Genomic DNA, 21,410 nt, shown 5'->3' with positions numbered 1-21,410 from the left:
CATCTGCAATTTGTTGTACTGCTGGATAGTGCATTATGGGAAAATCTACGCCCCCACGACGTCAGTTTAAGGTCTACTTTTGTAAGGCTGAGCAACGACGCATGACACAATAACAAGGGTGTTTCAACAATGTCTTTTGTGCATCTTTTCAGTGAAGGGTTTGGACTAAACGCCTACAGAATATAGGGCTCCCTCGAAACTATGAGGAGGTTTCTAAAGTACATATTGTCAGGAATGGGTTAATAACGGAGTTCCCTCCAGAAGGCCTTCCGAATTCAGCACTCAAATGGAAGCTCTTAAGCTATTCGGTCCCATGTGTTAATATCCCTGCAAAAATATTGCGATACAAAAATGCGATATTGAGCCAGGGACCCTGCGGGGGACAACCCGAAACCCCCGTGGCTACAAATTATCCCCCCCAAAAATGATCGCCTATGGCGAGACAAACGACCATATGTACGGCGATATTTTTGGTGGGGATAATATATAGGGAACCAGCTATTCCAAGAAGTCCTTGCCCCTACTTGGGCCACCCAAGCAATGTCCAAGCTATATGGTGCGTCCATTGTTCCTGCAGCCTCTCTGGGCTGCTCTGAAAGGCTGCTAGCTGTACCCTTATGGTGGGCATTGCGGTCCTGCCTGCCGATAACGGTCCTGCCTGCTGACGCTGGTGTTCTCACTCTCTCCGGCCGCACCTCCTTTGGAGTCTATGGTGCAGTTAAGCTTGTGTGACCTGCTGAGAATCTTCCGTGATGGTTGACCTAGCGAGGCTGGTCCTGTGGGCTGGTTCATTAGTCGCTCATTCTTCACAAGAGACTGGGCATAAACTCTAGTAAAGGGTGTAGATGATCATTGTAAAACCCAGTCCCTAAATATTCAACAAAAGTGTTAGTAAAGGGGGGTGGTGACTTATAGCCCATTCAGGGTCCCTGTCCCTTACGGAGGGTGGGGCTTAACTGCAGAGGGATGGCTCCCTCTTACCCATTCCTCCCGGAACAATCTCTCCCACCGCTTTCATGAGTTTGTCAGCAGCCTGAGATATTGGCAAAGGAGCATCTTCTCTCTCGTCCAAGTTTCCAGCAGCATATCTAGCATGTCCAGACATTCCCTACCATATAAGTCAAAGGGGGAATAATGTAGTGAGGACTGAGGAGTTTTCCTTACAGCAAACAGGGCACATGGAATCATTAGGTCTCAGTTCGTTCCATCTGCCTATTCGTTTCCTAAGCAATGCCTTTTAGGTTCTGATTAAAACGCTCCACAAAGTTGACTGTTTGCAGGTGATATACAGAAGTCCTTGTTAATATTAAGTACTTCTTTCACATGAAAGGAGTTCCTTGATCTGTAAGAATTTCTTTAGGAAATCCCACATGCGACAAAGGGAATCAGATGTTTTAGTCTATGTTTTAGGAGTGTGGTTTCTCATGGGGAAAGCTTTGGGATATCGGGTGGCATAATTGAGCATTATATTCCTCTCCCCAATTTGAAAAGTTTCAAGCAGTCCCACAATGTCCATCGCAATCCTTGTAAAGGGAATTTCGATAATGGGGAGGGGCTGCAAGGGGGTTCGGTGTACCGGGGTATTCAAGTTTTTTTGGCAAATTTCACATGACGCCACACAAATTGACATCTGCGCAAACTCTGGCCCAGTAAAACAAGCCAACAACCTGATCTTGGGTTTTCCCAACCCCTGATGCCCAGCTGTTAGATGAGAGTGGGCTAATTCCCCCGCAATTTTACAGTGACTCAGTGGGATCACGAGGTGACTCCTTGTCCCATCCTTCCCTATTTACTTTAAGAGACCCTTTTTTTGTAAAAAAAAATTGATCTTGGGGAATAGCACTGTCAAATGTTCAGCCAGGTTCAGATTGTTTCTCTGGGAGAAGGCTAGATCGGGTAGGCAAATGGTACCCTCCAGATTTGCTAGCTGTGGAATGGTTAAGTTCCTATGAGCGTGCCCAAAGCCTAGGTTACCCCTCTCTGTGGTAGACAGATTTTCAACTAGCTGTAGGGTAAAGGTCAGTGCTTGCTCTAGGATACCCTGAGCTAAGGGGTCTCTAGTTTTATTTGATAGTTCTGGCACCCAGCATTGTGTAACACCATCTTCCCATGCCCCCTAGTATCTGGGTCGATAACCCCTGCAGTACTTCCAAGCCAACCACGAGTTAGCTACTAAAAGATGATTAGTCCCTTTCGGTGGAGAGATCACCAGGCCAGTAGTGATTCATCTCCTTTGCTAAACTGGTATTTCAACCTCTGCCAAGCTACAGATATCAAACCCTATGGGTTGGGGTGTATCCACTTCGGGAAGTCTGGCTCTAGGGCCCAGTGTTTTCACTAACACGTGGGTCAACCCTGTATTGTGGAAGGTCAGAATCAGGATTCGGACAACGAGACATCATTTCAAGAGTTTTAGGTATGTCTACTTCAAATAAGCCTTCTCTAAATCTACAAGGACAAGCCCTAGTCTATAACAAAAGGAAGGTTGTCAGGATGACTAAAAGTAAAGAAAGACCACGTTCGGAATCCTACTCTAACTTAACTACTTTCCCCATCTCCCAAAAGAATACCACTTTCCCCATCTCCCAAGAGAAAACAAAGACTTTGTGGGACTATTAGTTTGGAACAGATGGCTTCTAACCCCAACCATATCCCTTTTAGTAAAGGCCTTTGCCCATAGCTCAAGAGTAAGAAAGACATGCCTTGGTGTGCTGGAATGCTATACAGGTGTTCCAGCCAGAGGTCTCTCCCCACTCTTTCTTCCTCCTGATTCTGGGGTTCCATCAGGTTCTCCCCACTCTGGAGCTCTTCTTCTCATTCCCCAATCTGGGGTTCTCTTTGTCTTCTAATACTCTGGATTTCTTTTCCTTCTTTCTCTCTTCTTCACCCGCCTTCCTCTCCAGTTGAGCCACTGGGTACCTGACTACTGTGAGAGGGGCTCCTTGGAAGGTGCAGTCTGGTCGTCTCATCTCATTGCAGAGTCACTTCTTTTTAGCTGGGCTCCACATTGGCCTATCGTCACTCTTCCCCTCCGTTCTTGTAGCTCGGTACATACAGAGTCACTTATGTGACTTTTCAACTGGACTTCACATTGGCCTTTGGAGACTCTTCACCCTTCAGCCTCTCTGGGTTGCTCCGGCTAGCAGTTAGCTGGACCTCTCTGCACCCTCTTGGTGCGCATTGCTCTCCTGACGCAAACACTGCTGTTGTCTCGCTCTCGCCAGCCACACCTCCTTTGGCATGGTTAAGCGCCACAAGCCTGCTGGGAATCTTCTGTGATTGGTTGTCCCAGGCAGGCTTCTCCTGTAGGCGGTTCACATGTCTCTCCTCATTCTTTGCAGGAGATTGGGAATATATAGGGTAAGAAACAAAGTCAGCCATTAGTAAACTGTGTATATAATAATTGTAAAACTAGTCCTAAAGGGGAGGCTCCCCCTTGGAGAGAGGTGCCCATATCCCTAGAATCATCACAGTGGCCATCAGAAAGTTCCAAACCTAATCTTAAAAGGTGTTTTAGCCTCCTGGGGTACTCTAAGATATCAACACAAATATACCAACATTCAGCCAATATAGATCACATCTTTAAGCCAACAAAATAATGTCCAAGCCTAAGCAAATACTTCTCCTGGGAAGGCTCTTTCAGGGTCTACTCAGTCTCCACTCTTCTAGTCATATTGCTTTTGCCAGCACTGAAGGCCTCTTCCAGTTCTCAGGTTCCGAGTTGGTCTCAGAGGTTTTCCCTCAGGCTCACGTTGCTTCAATTTGTACTCCACTAAGTACTAAGAACACTCATTGCATATCAGCTTTCGCAATAGGTCTCACACAGACCCATTTCATCAACTTTCATAAGTATATTCCAAACCTTTATTCCTTCAACATCCACAACCGGTCTCCCTCAAACATTGGGTTTACAACATTTGCTTCAATGGGTATCCCTCCCTACCCCCCCACCAATTCAGGGTGCTTTGCAGGCAGGCAATTCATGTCATCCTCCTGCCACAGCTCTTCGTTCTGGAAGCACTTTCTGTTCAGGCTTCCTCTTTCTTGGCAAAGGATAATTCAATAGTTCCTCCATTCCCAGATTAGATGCTCTACATTGACCAAGGTGTAAACGACCTCTTCCCCAAGTGGCATGGTCTGCAAGAACCATTGAGCACCCTGCTTCCTTCCCAACTCCATGCCCATTTCCTTCCATCTCTCCTCACCCCCTTTTTAGTGGTTCTGGGGAATATGAATTTGTGACCCTTCGGATTGGCTAGGACCAGTGTGGTTTTGTTTCCCGGATCGGAATTGGTTCTTTACCCACACTGCCTTGAATGTAGATTTGAATTGTGTGCAGGGCTTGGTTGGTTAATTGTAACATTTCCCTCACCTGTTCTCTCGGCATCCACGAATGCGGCTAATAATGCTGTGGTCATCTTGCAATGCCTTTTGGCCAGACGCCAGCGTTTGCACATACAGAGTGGGGCTCTGTGGCTTCTGACAGCCATTGCACCTCATCAGGAGGACGGTCATCTGAACTCTTCGGTGTACAAGTGCAGGGATTTCTTGCTCTTTATTGTGCAGGCTTTGTTTGGGCCTGTGTTGCTGACCGCTAATCCGGCTAGTGTGGTTAAGCTCCCTTTAGCTGTCAGCAGAAGACTGACCAAGAGGGGCAGTTACCAAGGTATGCTCAGGGTGGTTTACTGCAACTAATGCAGCAGTAGGCAAAGTGGCCTGAGAGCGTTGGTCTATTTCTTGGGCAGAGATCCTGAATGTCATTTCCTTGTTTGCTTTTAGAAGCAGGGATCTTTACCCTTTTTGAGGTTGCACTACTGCATGTTGGTGGGGGTGGAAAACATTAGGGATCCCCTCTACTGCCACCATTTAAAAGTCACTTTTGGTAGTGGCAGGACCAACCCAATCCCCTAGCTACTCACCCCTCCGCCCTCACATAGCAACTCTGCACAATGCACTTTAATGTAGGTGTTTGAAAGTAAAGAGGATGATGCTTCACAAGAATTAAAGCGAGCAGCAAGTGGTAAACAACACTACTAGTGACCAGATTTGATCATCATGCCAACTTGCAAGATTCATACCATACAGCAAAAGTCAAGATCTTGGCAGTCGGGCAAACTATGGAAGAATGAGAACAGTATTTCTAAACACACATTAATACTTCTTTCATAAAGAAAACTAAAAACAGACCTCAAGAGAACAGAGACAAGTGCATTCAAAAAAATCTTTTGGAATTTTAAAAACTCCAACCTCTGTCACATAAAAGGCACGTGATGGATTTATGGAGGGGGTTAGAAAATGGTGTCCAAAAACAGAACACTCCTGTCCACTGCACTCAGTGCTGTAAACACAGCTATAATCACAATCTCAAAAACAAATTCAAATATACAAAACTTGATATGCTTTAGTCAGGCCTGGGCAGAACAGTAAAAGATGCTGCAATGTTTCAAAGTTTTTCAATTTTGAACACAATCTACATGTGAAATCATTCCCCTCCATTTGTTTTCTTGAGATTAGGACTTCTTTGGTTGGATATAGGTTAAGATGAAAGCGCAAGTATTGTGTTCGATAAAAGCTGCATGAAATGTCATTAAGTATTTAGGGAGATTATACAGCCAGCATTCTTGGGGCAGTTGATATAAAACTTCAGCTTTTGTCCCTGTGTTCCCAGCCAGTCCTTCCTCCACAGTTTTATTTTGACGGCCACAGGCTTAGTTGATGATAAATCCTTGGTTAAAGTAATCGAAATAGTCAACGTTGTATGTGTCAAAAAGCATACCTCAAGAATATGTAGAGAAGAGCACAGAATTGCACCCCCTAAATCGAACAGTAACCACAGTCAGCAGCACGCTTCTACATGGCTATATACAGGACAACGCCAAACTCATGGGAACCATAGCTCCCATACATTTTCCAATTGCGGATTGATGAACACCGCCAACTTACCTAAGCAGCATATGGAACATAATGCAAACAGACCAATTCTAGCTGCAACAGGTCAGAAGGACTCTCAACCCAAAGATAACATGTACTGATGCTTCGCTTACCTGATCGTGTCACTGCCTATACAGGCAATTTCCCACAATCCGAGAAACTTCAATGCCCCCAAAACGGACCCATTTCATAATTTCCCAATTAGTGATGAATGGGTCATGTGGATTGGGTTACATGTGACTAAACAGAAATGAAGGACTCATGGACCCTTATGCCCACACTCTGGCGGCCCTCTTGGAAATATATTCAAACAAAAAATCAGGATGGGAGACCCACACTTTTGAGATTCAGGATAATTTTAGTTTAATCTCTGAATTTTGGTGATGATACATATAATATATCAATTGTTAGCATAATAACAGACAGACGGACAGTTGTACATTTGATATGTAGGTGTACCACTAGGTACCACCCTCAAGAGTGTGGCGGGTGCAAGCCTTCTGATGGTGCAAGATCTCTTGGATACACAGTTAACAAGGGTTTACAACACAAGAGTGAATGCAGCCCAGGACCTCAGTTGGTCCATGGGTATTGTCATAGGAAAAAACACAACAACAGGTGTGTACAAGTATGCAAGGGGTGGAGTTGTGTCATACATGAACAAGTTACTCTCTTACCTGGTAACGTTCTTTCGATGGGATGGTCCGACGACTTATTCCATATCTATGACAGTAATCACCACAGCTGTGCTGCTTCGGAAAATCTTTCGGCGTCTGCGTCGATGACATCGATACGCCGCCCTCGAGGACCTCCTCCGGCGGCCAATGTCACTGGATGTTAGAAGTAGGACGCACGACGCCCGTAGCCTCAGTTGTAGTTTTTTTCCCAGAACGTGTGGCACCAGTCTTCTGCCAGTCTGACCACACAAAGCCTTACGGAAACGTAAGCTGCAATCACATAAGAAATTCTGTAGCGGGGAAGGCAGGGAGGGAGAGATATGGAATACGTCGTTGGACCATCCCATTGAAAGAACGTTACCAGTTAAGAGAGTAACTTGTTCTTCGAGGGGATTGGGTCTTCCGACTTATTCCATATCTATGACAGACTCCCAAAGCAGTACCAACGTAAGGAGGTGGGAAAAAGAATTTAGAAAATAGAAATTTAGAATGCACAATCAAATTGCAGGGTAAAGGACCGCCTTGCCAAAGGCCAGATCGTGCCCACGGATACAATCGAGGGAGTAGTGACGTACAAAAGTATGGACCGAAGCCCAAGTGGCTGCATCACAGATGTTACAAATAGGAACACCCCTCTGCAGGGCAGTAGAGGCAGCCCTACCCCTGGTAGAATGGCCCCGCAAGTCTATTGGGGGGTCCTTACCCGCCAAGCGGTAACATTCAGAAATTGCCAGGATAATCCATCGAGACAAAGTCTGCTTAGTAACAGCTTGTCCCAAACGCCTTCCAGCGTAACCAATAAAGAGTTGATCGTCCACTCTGACCCGGGACATGCGTGAAATATAAAAGCTCAAAGCTCTCCTAGGATCCAGCCTATGGAGCCTCTCCTCTTCCTTACCAGGATGCGGAGGAGGATAAAATGCTGGAAGAATATAAAATGCTGGAAGAATAACCTTCTAGCTTAAATCGAATTTCGGCACCACCTTCGGAAGAAAGGAAGGACGAACTCGAAGGACAACCCTGTCCTTGTGAAACTGTTACGAAGTTCGTTGGTCGTGTAGAGTATGAACAACCCCTCTGTCCCCAAGAAACACCCTGACGATAATAGATATATTGTCAGTGTGAATATTAAGGCCACAGGTGGAAGTCCGGAAAACCAGGACGCTGGAACAGCCGGAAGAACCCCTTGAGCGCTGTAAGGCAAAGTACAGTGGTTAAGTAAAGAAACAGGGCCCGAATACCTCCATGTGCATAAACCCAAAATACCAGAATACCTGTGAGGTCTTGGGTCAAGGCGTGGGTCTCCTAGCTGTAGCTGGAACGGGCTGTAGGGTAGAACAGGTAACCACCTATTTGCAGGACCGAGGTCCTAGCCAGTGAAGGGTTAAGCAAGAGCAATCCGTGGAGCAAGCGAGGGTCAGTAACAGGCAAATACAAGAGTACTTGAAGGGTTAATCAAGAGCAATCCGTGGAGCAAGCGTGGGTCGGTAACAGGCAAATCCAAAAGTACTTGATGGGTTGAGCAAGAGCAATCCGTGGAGCAAGCGTGGGTCGGTAACAGGCAAATTCGAAAGTACTTGAATGGTTAAGCAAGAGCAATCCGTGGAGCAAGCGTGGGTCGGTAACAGGCAAATCCTTGACCGAAGAGAGAACGTCACGTGATCCAAAACAAAACAGCTGTGAAGCAACGCCTTCGGTTCGCAGACTCCTTTTATCCTTGGAAGGGACGCACGTAGAGTCACGTGTAATGCGAACCGAAAGCGTTGCAATGCTGCTAGGCAACCAAAGTCACGTGATCCGTGTAGCGCCGGGAGGCGCCGGTCTCCGCAAGGGTTGTGAGTTCCTGAAATGACGGTGCCTCCAGTTGATCTGCCACCGCCGTGAAGGGCGATAGACACCCGTTCCCCCAAACATGCCATGCCGTGCCCTGATGTGTGCGACGTGAGTGGGGAGCATAATGCACGAGTGTCGGGAAGTGCGGGAATGGATAGACAAGGAGGGGTGAGCGGAAATGTGTGTCCGTGGTATAGGAAGCGGTGTGACAGAATCCCCTCTCAAAGGCCCACGACCCCGTGGGCTAGTAGGATTGTCCCTATGAAACCGAGAAACCAGAAGCGGAGCCCGGACATCCCGGGAGAGAACCCAAGAGCGATCCTCGGGACCATAGCCCAGCCAGTCCACCAGGTATTGAAGTCGACCCCGATGGAAACGGGACCCAAGGATGGCACTGACCTCAAACATCCTGGGAAGCCACCGAGACAGGAGCGGGCGGGACCAGGACACGGGTAGGAGCAAGGTAAGGTTTCAGGAGAGAAGTATGGAAGACCGGGTGAATCCTCCAAGAAAGGGGAACCGAAAGCTTGAGAGCCACGGGATTCAAGACCCTGGAGATCCTATAAGGGCCCACAAAAAGAGGCAACAACTTGCGACATCCAGGGATCCGCAAATGCCTGGTCGAAAGCCACACCCGGTCGCCCACCTGATACTCCGGGGCTGCAGGCCGTTTGCGGTCAGCCTTTGTCTTCATAACTCTTTGGGCCTCACGGAGATGGACCAAGGTCTGGGCATGGACACCGGCCAGATCACGAACACAGGCATTAGCAGCGGGAGTAGTAGAGGGGAAATCAGGAAGCGGAAGGGCACGTGGGTGCTGCCCGTATAGAGCATAAAAGGGCGAGAAACCAGTGGTCGAATGCCGGGAGTTATTATACGCAAATTCAGCAATATATAGCAGTTTGGCCCAGGAGTCCTGGTACTGGAGGGACAAACACTGCAAGTACTGCTCCAGAGCCTGATTCACCCTCTCGGTCTGCCCGTCGCTTTCGGGGTGATAAGCCGAAGAGAAGCGAGCATCGATCCCCAGAAGTTTGGTGAGAGCGCGCCAGAAACAGGACGTGAATTGTGACCCCACGGTCTGATATGATGACCCGCGGTAAACCAAAGAGGCAGAAGACAGATCTGAAGAACAAGCGAGCCAGGGTTGGAGCAGATGGTATACCAGTACAGGGGATAAAGCGGGCCATTTTGGTGTACGAATCGACAATAACCCATATGGTATCGTAGCCCTGTTTGCGGGGTAGGTCAGTGATGAGATCCATCGAGACGGTGTGCCATGGTCTGGGAGGTACGGGTAGCGGTAAGAGTAGTCCTAAAGGCCGTCCTTTGCGTGGTTTGCATTGGGCACATATGGAACAAGTGTTAACATAATGTTCGACATCTTTTCTCATGGAAGGCCACCAGCACCAGCGTTGCAACAGGTCCAGAGTACGCTGTTGCCCGGGATGGCCGTTTACAGCAGCATCGTGTGACCAGGTTAACGCCTGGTTGCGTACGTCACACGTAGGAAGGAACAATTTGTCGTGGATAAAAGGTAACCCCTCGTGAAGGGCAATGTCCCATTCATTGAGTGCCTGAGGATTCTGGGAAACCCAACGCCTGATGTCAGTAAGCATGGTGGGGGATGGAGTACAAGTACAGATGACATGGCCCTCTCCTAGCAGTGTGTCGGGGTACACGGACAAGGACTCCCCTCCGGGAGAACGGGATAAGGCATCAGCCTTGCCATGAATGCGACCTGGTCTGTGTTTGACCACAAAATCAAACGCGGCAAAAAACAAATGCCAACGCACCGGTCTGCTGTTTGCACATTTTAGAGAGGCCAGGTCCTGTAGGTTTTTGTGGTCTGTATATACCACTGTCTGATGTTTTGCTCCCATGAGATGATGACGCCACGTTTGTAAAGCATCCTTGATGGCCAATAGTTCTTTTTCGGTTACTGTATAATGTGATTCGGCCACCGAGAACTTTCGTGAGTGATAGGCCACTGGATGTAGACAACCTGTGGTCGGGCACGGTTGAGACAATACTGCGCCTAGAGCAAACGAGGAGGCATCTGCCTCCAAAACGTAGGGGAGATCGGGATCAGGATGCTGCAAAACAGGGGCGGACACGAACCTGGCCTTGAGTTCCTCAAAAGCCTTCTGATGAGCGGAGGTCCAAGTGAACGGGACAAGGGGGCTGGTCAGAGCGGTCAGTGGAGAAACAATAGAGGAGAAGCCGACGATGAATCGCCGGTAAAAATTTGCGAAGCCGAGAAAGGATTGAAGTTGTTTCAGATTAACGGGAGTCGGCCATTCCGTGACGGCATGGACCTTAGATAAATTCATGGACAGGCCTCCAGGGGATATGTGAAACCCCAGAAACTCCACTTCCTTGGAATGAAATAGACATTTTTCAGGTTTGGCAAACAAGGCATTAGCCTTAAGGCGAGAGAGCACTTCCCTAACATGCCCGACGTGTTCCTCCAGGGAGGATGAATAGATCAGAATATCGTCCAGATAAACCACCACGAACGTATCCAGGATGTCCGAGAATAAGTCGTTGACAAAAAGTTGGAACGTGGCAGGAGCATTACAAAGGCCGAAGGGCATTACAGTATATTCGAATAAACCCTGTCGGGAGCAAAACGCTGTCTTCCACTCATCCCCAAGCCGCATACGAATTAGATTGTACGCCCCTCTGAGGTCCAGCTTGGTAAAAACAGATGCTGAAGTCAACCTGTCCAGTAACGTGGATATGAGCGGAAGAGGGTACCTGTTTTTTATGGTGATGGCATTTAACCGTCTGTAGTCCACACATGGACGGAGATCGCCCTCCTTTTTTGGCACAAAGAATATCGGACTAGCAGCCAGGGAACAAGAAGGACGTATATGACCCAACTCCAGAGCCTTTTGTATGTAATCCTTAAGGGCTTGCTCCTCTGACCGTGACAACGAATAAATCCTACCCCTGGTATAGGAGCATCCGGAACCAGGTCAATCGGATAATCGTACGGTCTATGAGGGGGAAGGCCCTCAGCAGTGGCCTTATCGAACACCATGTGAAAATCGTGGTAGGCCGCAGGTATGTTGGCTGTGACAGCCCCCACAGTGTGTGAAGGCACAGGGTCCGAAACACTGTCATCGATATGGGTGGCAGCCATGGCACCAAGAATCGTGGCATGAGAGGACAGTGAATCTGTGTCGATGAGACAGAAATGTTAACACACATCCGACTCAAACGTGACCTGTCCGTTGCCCCAATTGATCAATGGGTTATGTTGTGGTAACCATGGTATACCCAGTATGATGCCGAACAGTGGTGTATTAATCAAATCAAACGCCAGGGTTTCTCTATGGATGTTTTGAATCACCACTTCCATAGGAGCAGTTTGGAACCTGATCGGGCCGGAAGATAGCGAAGTACCGTCCACAGCATGCACTGGTTCCGGATGTTCCTTCCTAACCAGGGGCAGATTGAGATGACGGGCCAGGGAAATATCGATGAAACAACCAGTGGCCCCAGAATCGATCACAATATGGACTATGTGTTTGATCTCCCCAGTGGGTTTTAGCAGGGCATGGACCACTATCGGTCTAACAGGGCCAAAGGCAGGTTCGGAGGGGGTCGAAGACAGACTCGCCGGTGCCCCGTGTCATGGGCGAGCCTTCGGAAAACCCGATGTTTTGTTCTTGGGGCGTCTGGGGCATTCCCTTACAAAGTGTCCGTTTAACCCGCAATAAAAGCAAGCCTTGTCGTTTCTCTGGCGTTCTCGTTCGGATGGGGTTATTGGACTACGGATACCTCCTATTTGCATGGGTTCAACAGGGGCAGTGGATACGGGATGTCCAGAGTGGGCAGAGAAAGGTGTTTCGGCCCTTCTCTCGGATCTCCTTGCGTCTACTTGTAAAGCAAGATCCACCAAATCCGAGAACACTGAGGGGAGGGCAGGAACCACTGAGAGAGCATCTTTCATGGAGTTGCATAGGCCCCGATAGAATACGATTGCTTTTTTCTCCTCTGGCCAGGATGTCTCAGCAGCGAGTTGGTTATACTTAGTAATGTATTCTATCAAAGTTTGTTTGCCTTGTGTTAGATCCAGGAGTTCGAGATCTCTAGAGTGGGCTTTATATCGTGTATCAAAGACTTTGGCCATTTCTGATACAAGAAGATCGAAGTCATAGAGAGCGGGATGGTCGTTCTCTAGCATCGGATTGGCCCAGGTGGCCGCTACCCCAGACAAATGGGACAGAAGAAATGCGGCCTTTGTAACAGAATCGGGGAACGCTAAGGGTTTGCACAAGAAGTGTAACCTACATTGATTGATGAAAGTACGATACTTCCGAGGATCCCCCTGATAACGTTCGGGGGCAGCAAGGGGAACAGGCGTAGGAAGCAGTATAGGAGTGGGTGCAGGGGCCATGACCGGGGCTGGTTGGTCTGAGGGGACTGTGTCACCGAATTCAGCATCCGTGGGTAAAGGAAAACGTGTGCTTTGCAGGGCATCCAGACGGTGGTGTATTGCTGCCGTGGCGGTAGTCATGTCGGTCCTAAGAGCCGCCACTGCTTGTAACAAAGCGGTCACTGAATCCCCGGCGGAGGGATCCATACTCTGGACGACCAAAAAAAAGGCTTCACAGTCTGTTACGAAGTTCGTTGGTCGTGTAGAGTATGAACAACCCCTCTGTCCCCAAGAAACACCCTGACGATAATAGATATATTGTCAGTGTGAATATTAAGGCCACAGGTGGAAGTCCGGAAAACCAGGACGCTGAAACAGCCGGAAGAACCCCTTGAGCGCTGTAAGGCAAAGTACAGTGGTTAAGTAAAGAAACAGGGCCCGAATACCTCCCTGTGCATAAACCCAAAATACCAGAATACCTGTGAGGTCTTGGGTCAAGGCGTGGGTCTCCTAGCTGTAGCTGGAACGGGCTGTAGGGTAGAACAGGTAACCACCTATTTGCAGGACCGAGGTCCTAACCAGTGAAGGGTTAAGCAAGAACAATCTGTGGAGCAAGCGAGAGTCGTAATAGGCAAAATCCAAAAGTACTTTAAGCAAGAGCAATCCGTGGAGCAAGCGAGGGTCAGTAACAGGCAAATACAAGAGTACTTGAAGGGTTAATCAAGAGCAATCCGTGGAGCAAGCGTGGGTCGGTAATAGGCAAATCCAAAAATACTTGATGGGTTGAGCAAGAGCAATCCGTGGAGCAAGCGTGGGTCGGTAACAGGCAAATCCGAAAGTACTTGATGGGTTGAGCAAGAGCAATCCGTGGAGCAAGCGTGGGTCGGTAACAGGCAAATCCTTGACCGAAGAGAGAACGTCACGTGATCCAAAACGAAACAGCTGTGAAGCAACGCCTTCGGTTCGCAGACTCCTTTTATCCTTGGAAGGGACGCACGTAGAGTCACGTGTAATGCGAACCGAAAGCGTTGCAATGCTGCTAGGCAACCAAAGTCACGTGATCCGTGTAGCGCCGGGAGGCGCCAGTCTCCGCAAGGGATGTGAGTTCCTGAAATGACGGAGCCTCCAGTTGATCTGCCACCGCCGTGAAGGGCGATAGACACCCGTTCCCCCAAACATGCCATGCCGTGCCCTGATGTGTGCGACGTGAGTGGGGAGCATAATGCACGAGTGTCGGGAAGTGCGGGAATGGATAGACAAGGAGGGGCGAGCGGAAAGGTGTGTCCGTGGTCTAGGAAGCGGTGTGACAGAAACACAGTGAAGGGTGGCTTAACTGAAAGTGCCTGTAACTCATTCACTCTGCGAGCAGAAGTGACTGCCACTAAAAATACAGTTTTAAGAGTGAACAGCCTCAAAGGACAGGAATGCAAAGGCTCAAACGGAGCACCCATTAGAAACTTGAGAACAAGGTTCAAATCCCAACCGGGCACCTGGAAAGGTGACAGAGGGAACACATTAGTGAGCCCTTTTAGAAACTGAGAAATTAAAGGAATTGTAAAATAAGAACACTCTTCAGATGAGTGCTTAAATATGGACAGCGCCGCCAGCTAACCTTTAACGGTACCCACTTGCAGGCCCTTGTGGGCCAAAGAAAGCAAAAATGACAGAACCACAGGAATGTCACATGAAAAAGGATCCACATTCTTTTTTTTTTGATAACATGTTTTATTGTCTTTTCGTGTTACAATACAATAACATATAAACTTACAAACATAAAACTGTGCATACATGTGGTAGAGCTACATGAGGGACCTCTGCCTATATGCGGACCAATGTAGAAACACAAGTGAGGTTAGGAATACAGTAGATATTAACCATATCAAGTGTCCATTTGACATTTCACGTTCAGTTCTTACAGATGACTAGAGGATGTAATGACCTAGCTATTATTCCCAGAGGCGGCGAGGATGTTAAACTACAAGCTGGATTATTTCAAATTGTACCAGTTTCACAACATCTCTTCCCACTTCCCCCATACTTTGTCTGCTTTGTCCGGGCACCCTCTTGCTTGGTAAACCCGTCGTTCCATTGCGTCTATGTCTGATTTCCATTGTTCATACTGTGGAGTGATCTCAGAACCCCATAGTTGCGGTATGTTTCGTTTAGCTATGCCGGTGGATGTTGAGACTAATAGCTTTTCAAAGCGTGATAGGTCCTGTTCCGTATCAATACCCAGTAGAAGGAGTTTGGGTTCAGTAGGGATTGGTCGGGTTAAGACTCTGGCAAGTCTATCACAGCAGCTATGCCAGAAGTGTTGTACTTGTGTACATTGCCACAGAATGTGATAGAATGTCCCCTCTTCTTGCTTGAAACGTAAGCATTTTGGATCAGATGTCTTGTCCCACTTGTATAGCGCCACTCGAGGGTAATATATTCTGTGGAGTATTTTCAGCTGAAAAGTCTGATTTTTGCTGAGATCGCCGTTTCCCTGGGGTACATCAGGGTCTCAATCCAGTCTTTGGGTAGAATCGGGCCCACGTCCCCTTCCCATTTAAGTTTCAGGCTCGTGAGCTCTCTTGTGGCAAAGGAGGAGATAGCGTTATACATGGTGGATGTGATCCTGGCTTTCACACTGTTGATAACTATATTTCTCTCTATGGGCGTGCACTCTGGCATTTTCAGTAAGCGGGCTCTCTGTTCCATCAGTGCATGGTGTAGCTGATTATAGTGGAAACTTTCAGTGGCAGGGAGACCGTGTGTGGACGAGATTTCGGCAAACGGGATTATTTGATTATTTGCATATACCTGCTCGATGGTATGAATACCAGCTGTTACCCAAGCAGACCATTTAGGGAGATTGTCGAGACCTGCAAGATGGACGTTGTTCAAGATGGGCTGGACCGGGGTGAGAATGTTGTCCCAACCTATGTACTTATGAGTATCTCTCCACATTTGGGCTGTGATCGTGCCCTTAGGATGACGATTCACACTAGTGTATAGGCTTTCAATCGGGGTCATATCATGACGGGCAGCAATCTCAGCCTGTATGTGGGGGAGCTTTGGGTCTCCGTGCAGAATGTCATTTGTTGTCCCCATCTGTGACGCCCAGTAGTAGACCTGGATATTCGGTAGCCCTATTCCCCCCTCCCAGACTGAGCGTTGGAGGGTTTTAAGCGCTATTCTCAGGTGTTTCCCTGCCCATAGGAGCCTACGTGTTATTCTGTCTATTGTGTGGAATTCTACAATGGGAATACTGAGAGGGGCGTTCTGGAGGATATAGAGGAATCGGGGCATGGTCAGCATTTTGAAGAGTGCCGCTCTGCCTAACAGCGTCAATGGCAGTGATGCCCAGTGAGCTACATCTTGCAAGTATCTTTTGATCAGGGGGTGTAGGTTTTGGGTTACATAATTGTCAAGTCTGTTTTCTATTAGGACGCCAAGGTATCAGAACTGTGTGGTCTCAATACGGTATGGGGAGCCGGAAGGCGGAATGCAGTCTATCCCTTTTACCGGAAAGAACACCGATTTCACCCAATTCACTCTTAGTCCGCTAAAGACCCCATAATCCACCAGTAATTGAGTTACTATAGGGCAGGAGACTAGAAGGTCATTGGCATACAGGGACATCCTGTCCTCCGACTCTGAGTTCCAGCAGAAGCCGCGCCACGTGGGTGAGCTCCGTAGGATGACTGCTAGCGGTTCTATTATCAATGCAATTAGCATAGCCGAAAGTGGGCAGCCTTGCCTGGTACCCTTACCCAATGGGAATATGCGCGAATGCCAGCCATTTACCCTTACCTCTGCTAGTGGGCAATTATAGAGGAGTTGGACCCATTTTATAAAGGAATCACCAAATTGCATCTTCCTCATGATCGCCCATAAAACATCCCAATAGACAGGGTCGAAGGCCTTTTCGAAGTTTATGGACAGTAATGCTAGTGATTGTTGTAAAACGGGTGCTCGTTCTAATGCCAGATGGAGTCTGCGAGTATTAATTCTTGTCGACCTTTGGGGCATGAAGCCACACTGGTCCGGGTGTATCAGTGTATCAGTGTTGTGATGACCGCTTGGAGTCTATTTGCTAGCACTTTGTCCAAGATTTTGGGTTCACTATTGATTAGGGATATGGGTCTATATGAGCTGCAGGGGGTTTGCCTTCCTTGGGGATCACTATTATGGTGGCCTTACTGAGGTCCGGTGGGAGCCTACCTTTGGTTAGGGAGTGCTCGAACATGTTGAGCATCTGCGTGGATATGTCCAGGTGGTTCAGCTTCTTCCAGATATCGATCGGGAACCCGTTGGGTCCTGGCGTCTTGCCGTTTGTAGCTGGGAGATGGCCGCAGATATTTCATCTACTGTTATTTTGCTGTCTAACATGGTGACCTGTTCCGTGTTAAGTATTGGGAGATCAATGTTGTCGAGCATTTCACTGGCTGGTGTAGTGGCCGGGGGCTTGTAGAGATTTTCGTAGAAATCCGCAAATCGCTCTGCTATCTCCGCATGTCACATATGCCGGGATATAACGGAGATTCCTCCAAATCAGATAAGTCTATGTCCTCCTCCCCTTTCTCCTCACCTGATTCTTCCAGAAGATTTCCTCGTCTATAGGACTTGTCTTTTGGTCTTTTCTTCTTTGTGTAGAGATAAGGTCGTCCGCGGGAAGAAGCCACCCTGATTCCCTGATAAACAGGAAAACAGCCGGCCCCGTCCCGAAGATGCCAGGAAGAGAGGAAAAAAGCAGCCGCTTAAAAAAAACCTCTCGCCGGATGTTGTTGATAACGAATGCGTGCTGGAGGAGTTGACTGGAGAGTCCGGAGTGCAGGTGAAAGGCAGGAAAGTCTTTCCGGAGCAGTCAAGCTGTAGTATTTGAAGTTGTAGCATGAGAAGCCCGGGAAACCCGGGATGGAGGAAAACACACCACTGCCAGATACCGGAACGAGATCCGGAAAAACAGGAAGGAATAGAGAAGCCCCGAAAGGCACGGGAATCAATAGAACGGAGTAAACAGACAAAAAGGAAGGGAAGAAGCAGTAGAAAGAATCACTGCTTTAGTTACTGAGTAACCAGGTAATAGGGGGAAGTACTGGAAACACAGTAGCACGGCAACAAAGCGAAAGAAACAAGTTGCAACGCACAGAGCCCAGAGAGGGGCGTGGTTAAATACGGAAACAAGAGAAAAGGCTAGACCGATAAACCAGGAAGCGGAAGGAAAAGTAACACAGAGGAAAAAGACTAGACCGCCAAACCAGGAAGTGAAAAGAAAAAACACACGGAACATCTAATGGCGCCGCCAACGCCAAGCCTTCCATAACCGCCAGCGGCCACCAAAGGACGGCGGCATGACACCGCATCAGTGGAGACTGGTTCTGCGTCTGCTGTCTTAATACATTTCACCTTTCAATGCCCCTCTTCTCGTCTCTCCAGCCAGGCGAGCATTATCCCAGCTTTTTCTCCTGTTTCATAAAGGCGTGCCCTCATGGTGTGATGTGCCTTTTGGGCACAGTCAAGCGATAGGTTATGGAGTTTCTTTTGCACTAGTGTTAACGCTTGATTGTGATGTGCTCTACTTCCCTTGTCACCACCTCTTCTTCAGCAGACTTAATCTGTTCACAGTGTGCTTTTTTCTTTGCTGACGTCCACGAAATGATGTCGCCCCCTCAGGACTGTTTTGTAGGCTTCCCATAGCGTGGTAGGGTCCTCAACCAATCCTGAATTTAGCTCATAGTAATTGGAAGTGGCTGTCTCTATCTTCTCCTGTAGCTCTGGGAACCCCAAGTAGTAGGTGTTCAGTCGCCATGTAGCATGTAGGTGGGGGGCACGGTCTCTCTGTTTCTAGTTCCAGGATTAGCGGGGAGTGGTCCGAGATACCCTGTGGGAGTAGGGATGCGTTGCATATTTTGTGCACATTTTGATTTGGCAAGAAGTAGTAGTCTATTCTGGACATGGAGGCATGCACTCCAGAATGGAAGGAATATTCTCGGACATCTTTGTGTACGTCACGCCATGCATCTTGTAGTCCCAATGCGGAGGCAAATGCCACCAATTTGGTGGTGGCGGCTGGATTCCTTGCCCTCAGGTGTGAGCGATCTGAGACATTGTTCATGACCTCGTTAAAGTCTCCTCCAAGCACCCATGTATCTGCATTGTTTTCTGCAAGGATCAGGGTAATATCTGCTAGGAGAGCACTGAGTAGAGATGGGGGTGGAGTATATTGGCAGGATCGCCACGGTTTGATTCCATATTGTTGCCTGGACGTGTACAAAGCGGCCGCCTTTGTATTGTGTGGTATGCGTGATTTCCAGAGGGAGCCTTTTATGTATGAGTATCAGCACTCCTCTCGCGCCCATGGAGAAGCCCCCATGTACTGCTGTGCGGTAATGAGATCTTTGGAAAAATTTGAATGAGGTTCCTGCCAGATGGGTTTCGGTCAGAAGGACTATGTCAAGGGAGTGGCGATTCAAGTGCCGTAACAGCCTTCTCTTCATACTGGAGCCTAGCCCATTGACGTTCCATGTCATGAGTGTTAGGTGTCTAGTGGTTGGAGTCGCTTCAGGTGGCATCTGGTGCGTGAAGTATAGTCTCACAGGTGTGTTTCTTTTGGTGCTTTTGCAGCGAAATGGCAGCATGGGCCAAGTTTACATTGCTCTCGGTACCTTTGTATGCTGAAATGTGTAGACAAAGGTTGTCTCCAACTCCCCCCTCCCTACGCTCCACCCTCAACTGAAGCATCTGTCGACCCAACAGCAACATGTGAACAGTTGAACTTTACAGCACCTCCGTGTGGTGCTGGAACTCAAGTCTGGTTTCGGGGGGTGGGTGTTTGATTGATTAGCCACCGGCCTGGATGTGATCTGTGATTAGACTGTTGTAGGGAGCGGAGGCTCCATAGCGTTACATTACTTGGTGACTAACATATTGCTCACAGCTGCTCGTACTTCATACATCTCCCTGCTGCGGGTTTTCTGGTTGTGGTTGCTGCAGCGGTTCTTGTTCCGGCGGCTGCTCTGGGCGAGGGCTATTGCGTTCCCTTCTCTTTCTTCCCATCGGCGCTCCAGTCCCCTTCTATATGGCGCTCAGACCAGCTCCATGCTTCTCTAGGGTCAGTGAAGTGTACGGTTGTGCCCTTATGGAATATCTTGAGCTGGGCCGGGAAGATTAGCCCATACTTAACACCCATCGAGTGCAATCATTTCTTGAGCGGGTCGAATGATTGGCGCGCTTTCTGCACCTCCCTGGTGAAGTCAGGGAAGAAGGCTATCCTTGATCCGTTAAATGTGACCGTGCCCTTTGATCTCGCCAGTTGGTGAACAAGTGTCCCTGTCCCTATAATTCAGAAATCTGGCGATGACTGTGCGTGGTGAAGATCCCGGTGTGAACTTGCCAGTTGGGATACGGTGGGCACGCTCGATAGAGAAGAACCTGGAGAATGACTCTGCGTCATAGGTGTTTGCCAGCCATTCTTCGAGGAACAGTTCCATGCATTCCCCTTCTGCTTTTTCAGGAAGACCGACTATACGGATATTGTTGCGTCTGGATCTGCCTTCACTGTCATCAGCTCTTGCTTCCAGGGTTTTAATGCGTGCTAACATGCTCGACACTTGCCGATTCACTCCACGTAAGCCATCCTCGGTTTCTAAGATTCGTGTCTCCGCTTCTCCCGCCCGGGAGGTCAGCTTTTGCAGGTCATGGCACAAAAAGGACACGTCTGCGCCAATATTGTCCATCTTTTTTTCCATTGAGGTCCTGGAGCTGGCAATGGCACTCATTATGTCTCTGAGGGAGATATTTTCTTCCACATGATCTAGATCGGCCGCTGGAAGCCTCTCTGGTGAGCGAGGCACTGAAGTAGATGCATATTGATCAATTCTACTCTGGGTAGATGTTTTCCTGGGCTTATCTTTACCCATCTTTCTGCTTAGTAGGATGTTGTTGCAGGAGGCTGGTGTCGGGTCTTGATGGGGAGAGTACTGGTCGATAGGATAGGCCGCTGTTGCCGGGGCTGTGGTGGTGGTTGCAGCGGCACTAGGCTAGGCATGGCGTACAAGGCGATTACTTATATCCGCACTAACTTTGTGTGCACCTTTATCTCAATGTCCGCCAATTCTCTCTATCCCACCATCTCCCGCTCCTTACCGCCCTGCAGCACTCTCGGGAGTCGGGTTGTTGGGGCCGTGCCTCGGTTTTCCAGGGGTTCTGTGCGGGCGCTCTATGTCGAGCGGAGCACCCGCTGTCACTCTGTGGATCGTCCCTCGTTGCACCACCACTGAGCCCGCCTGGGTTTCCCTCACTCTCTCGCGATGGGGAATGGTCCGCAGGTGACGGGCGCCTTTCCACAGTCCGAGCACTGCCACTCTGCGCTATGTCCACCGGGTGCACCCCGGGCTCGCAGCTACAGGATGTCCGCACAGGCAGAGGCGCCCGCCCAGCGGTTAAAACGGGCCGGTACCGGCCGTGGATGAACGGGCGAAGCCCGCCCTCGGCTGCCGCACAGCACCTCCGTCGGGAATCAGGATATCGGACGCAGAGCCGGCTCCTCACGTGCGCCTGTAGATGCTGTGCCCGGTGTTTGATTTCGTTTCAGG

General features: G+C 48.8%; 1 protein-coding gene across 4 annotated transcripts in view; it reads right to left on the bottom strand.

Moving 5' to 3' along the window:
• Window positions 1-21,410, bottom strand: part of LOC138580891 (uncharacterized) — a 414,120-nt gene that overhangs the window by 3,997 nt on the left and 388,713 nt on the right. The gene's annotated exons all lie outside the window — the stretch shown is intronic.

The sequence above is a fragment of the Ambystoma mexicanum genome, chromosome 3p (genome assembly GCF_040938575.1).
Source record: "Ambystoma mexicanum isolate Mex_15411 chromosome 3p, UKY_AmexF1_1, whole genome shotgun sequence".
In the NCBI taxonomy this organism is placed as follows: Eukaryota; Metazoa; Chordata; class Amphibia; order Caudata; family Ambystomatidae; genus Ambystoma; species Ambystoma mexicanum.
This window is presented reverse-complemented; position numbering and strand designations above follow the sequence as displayed.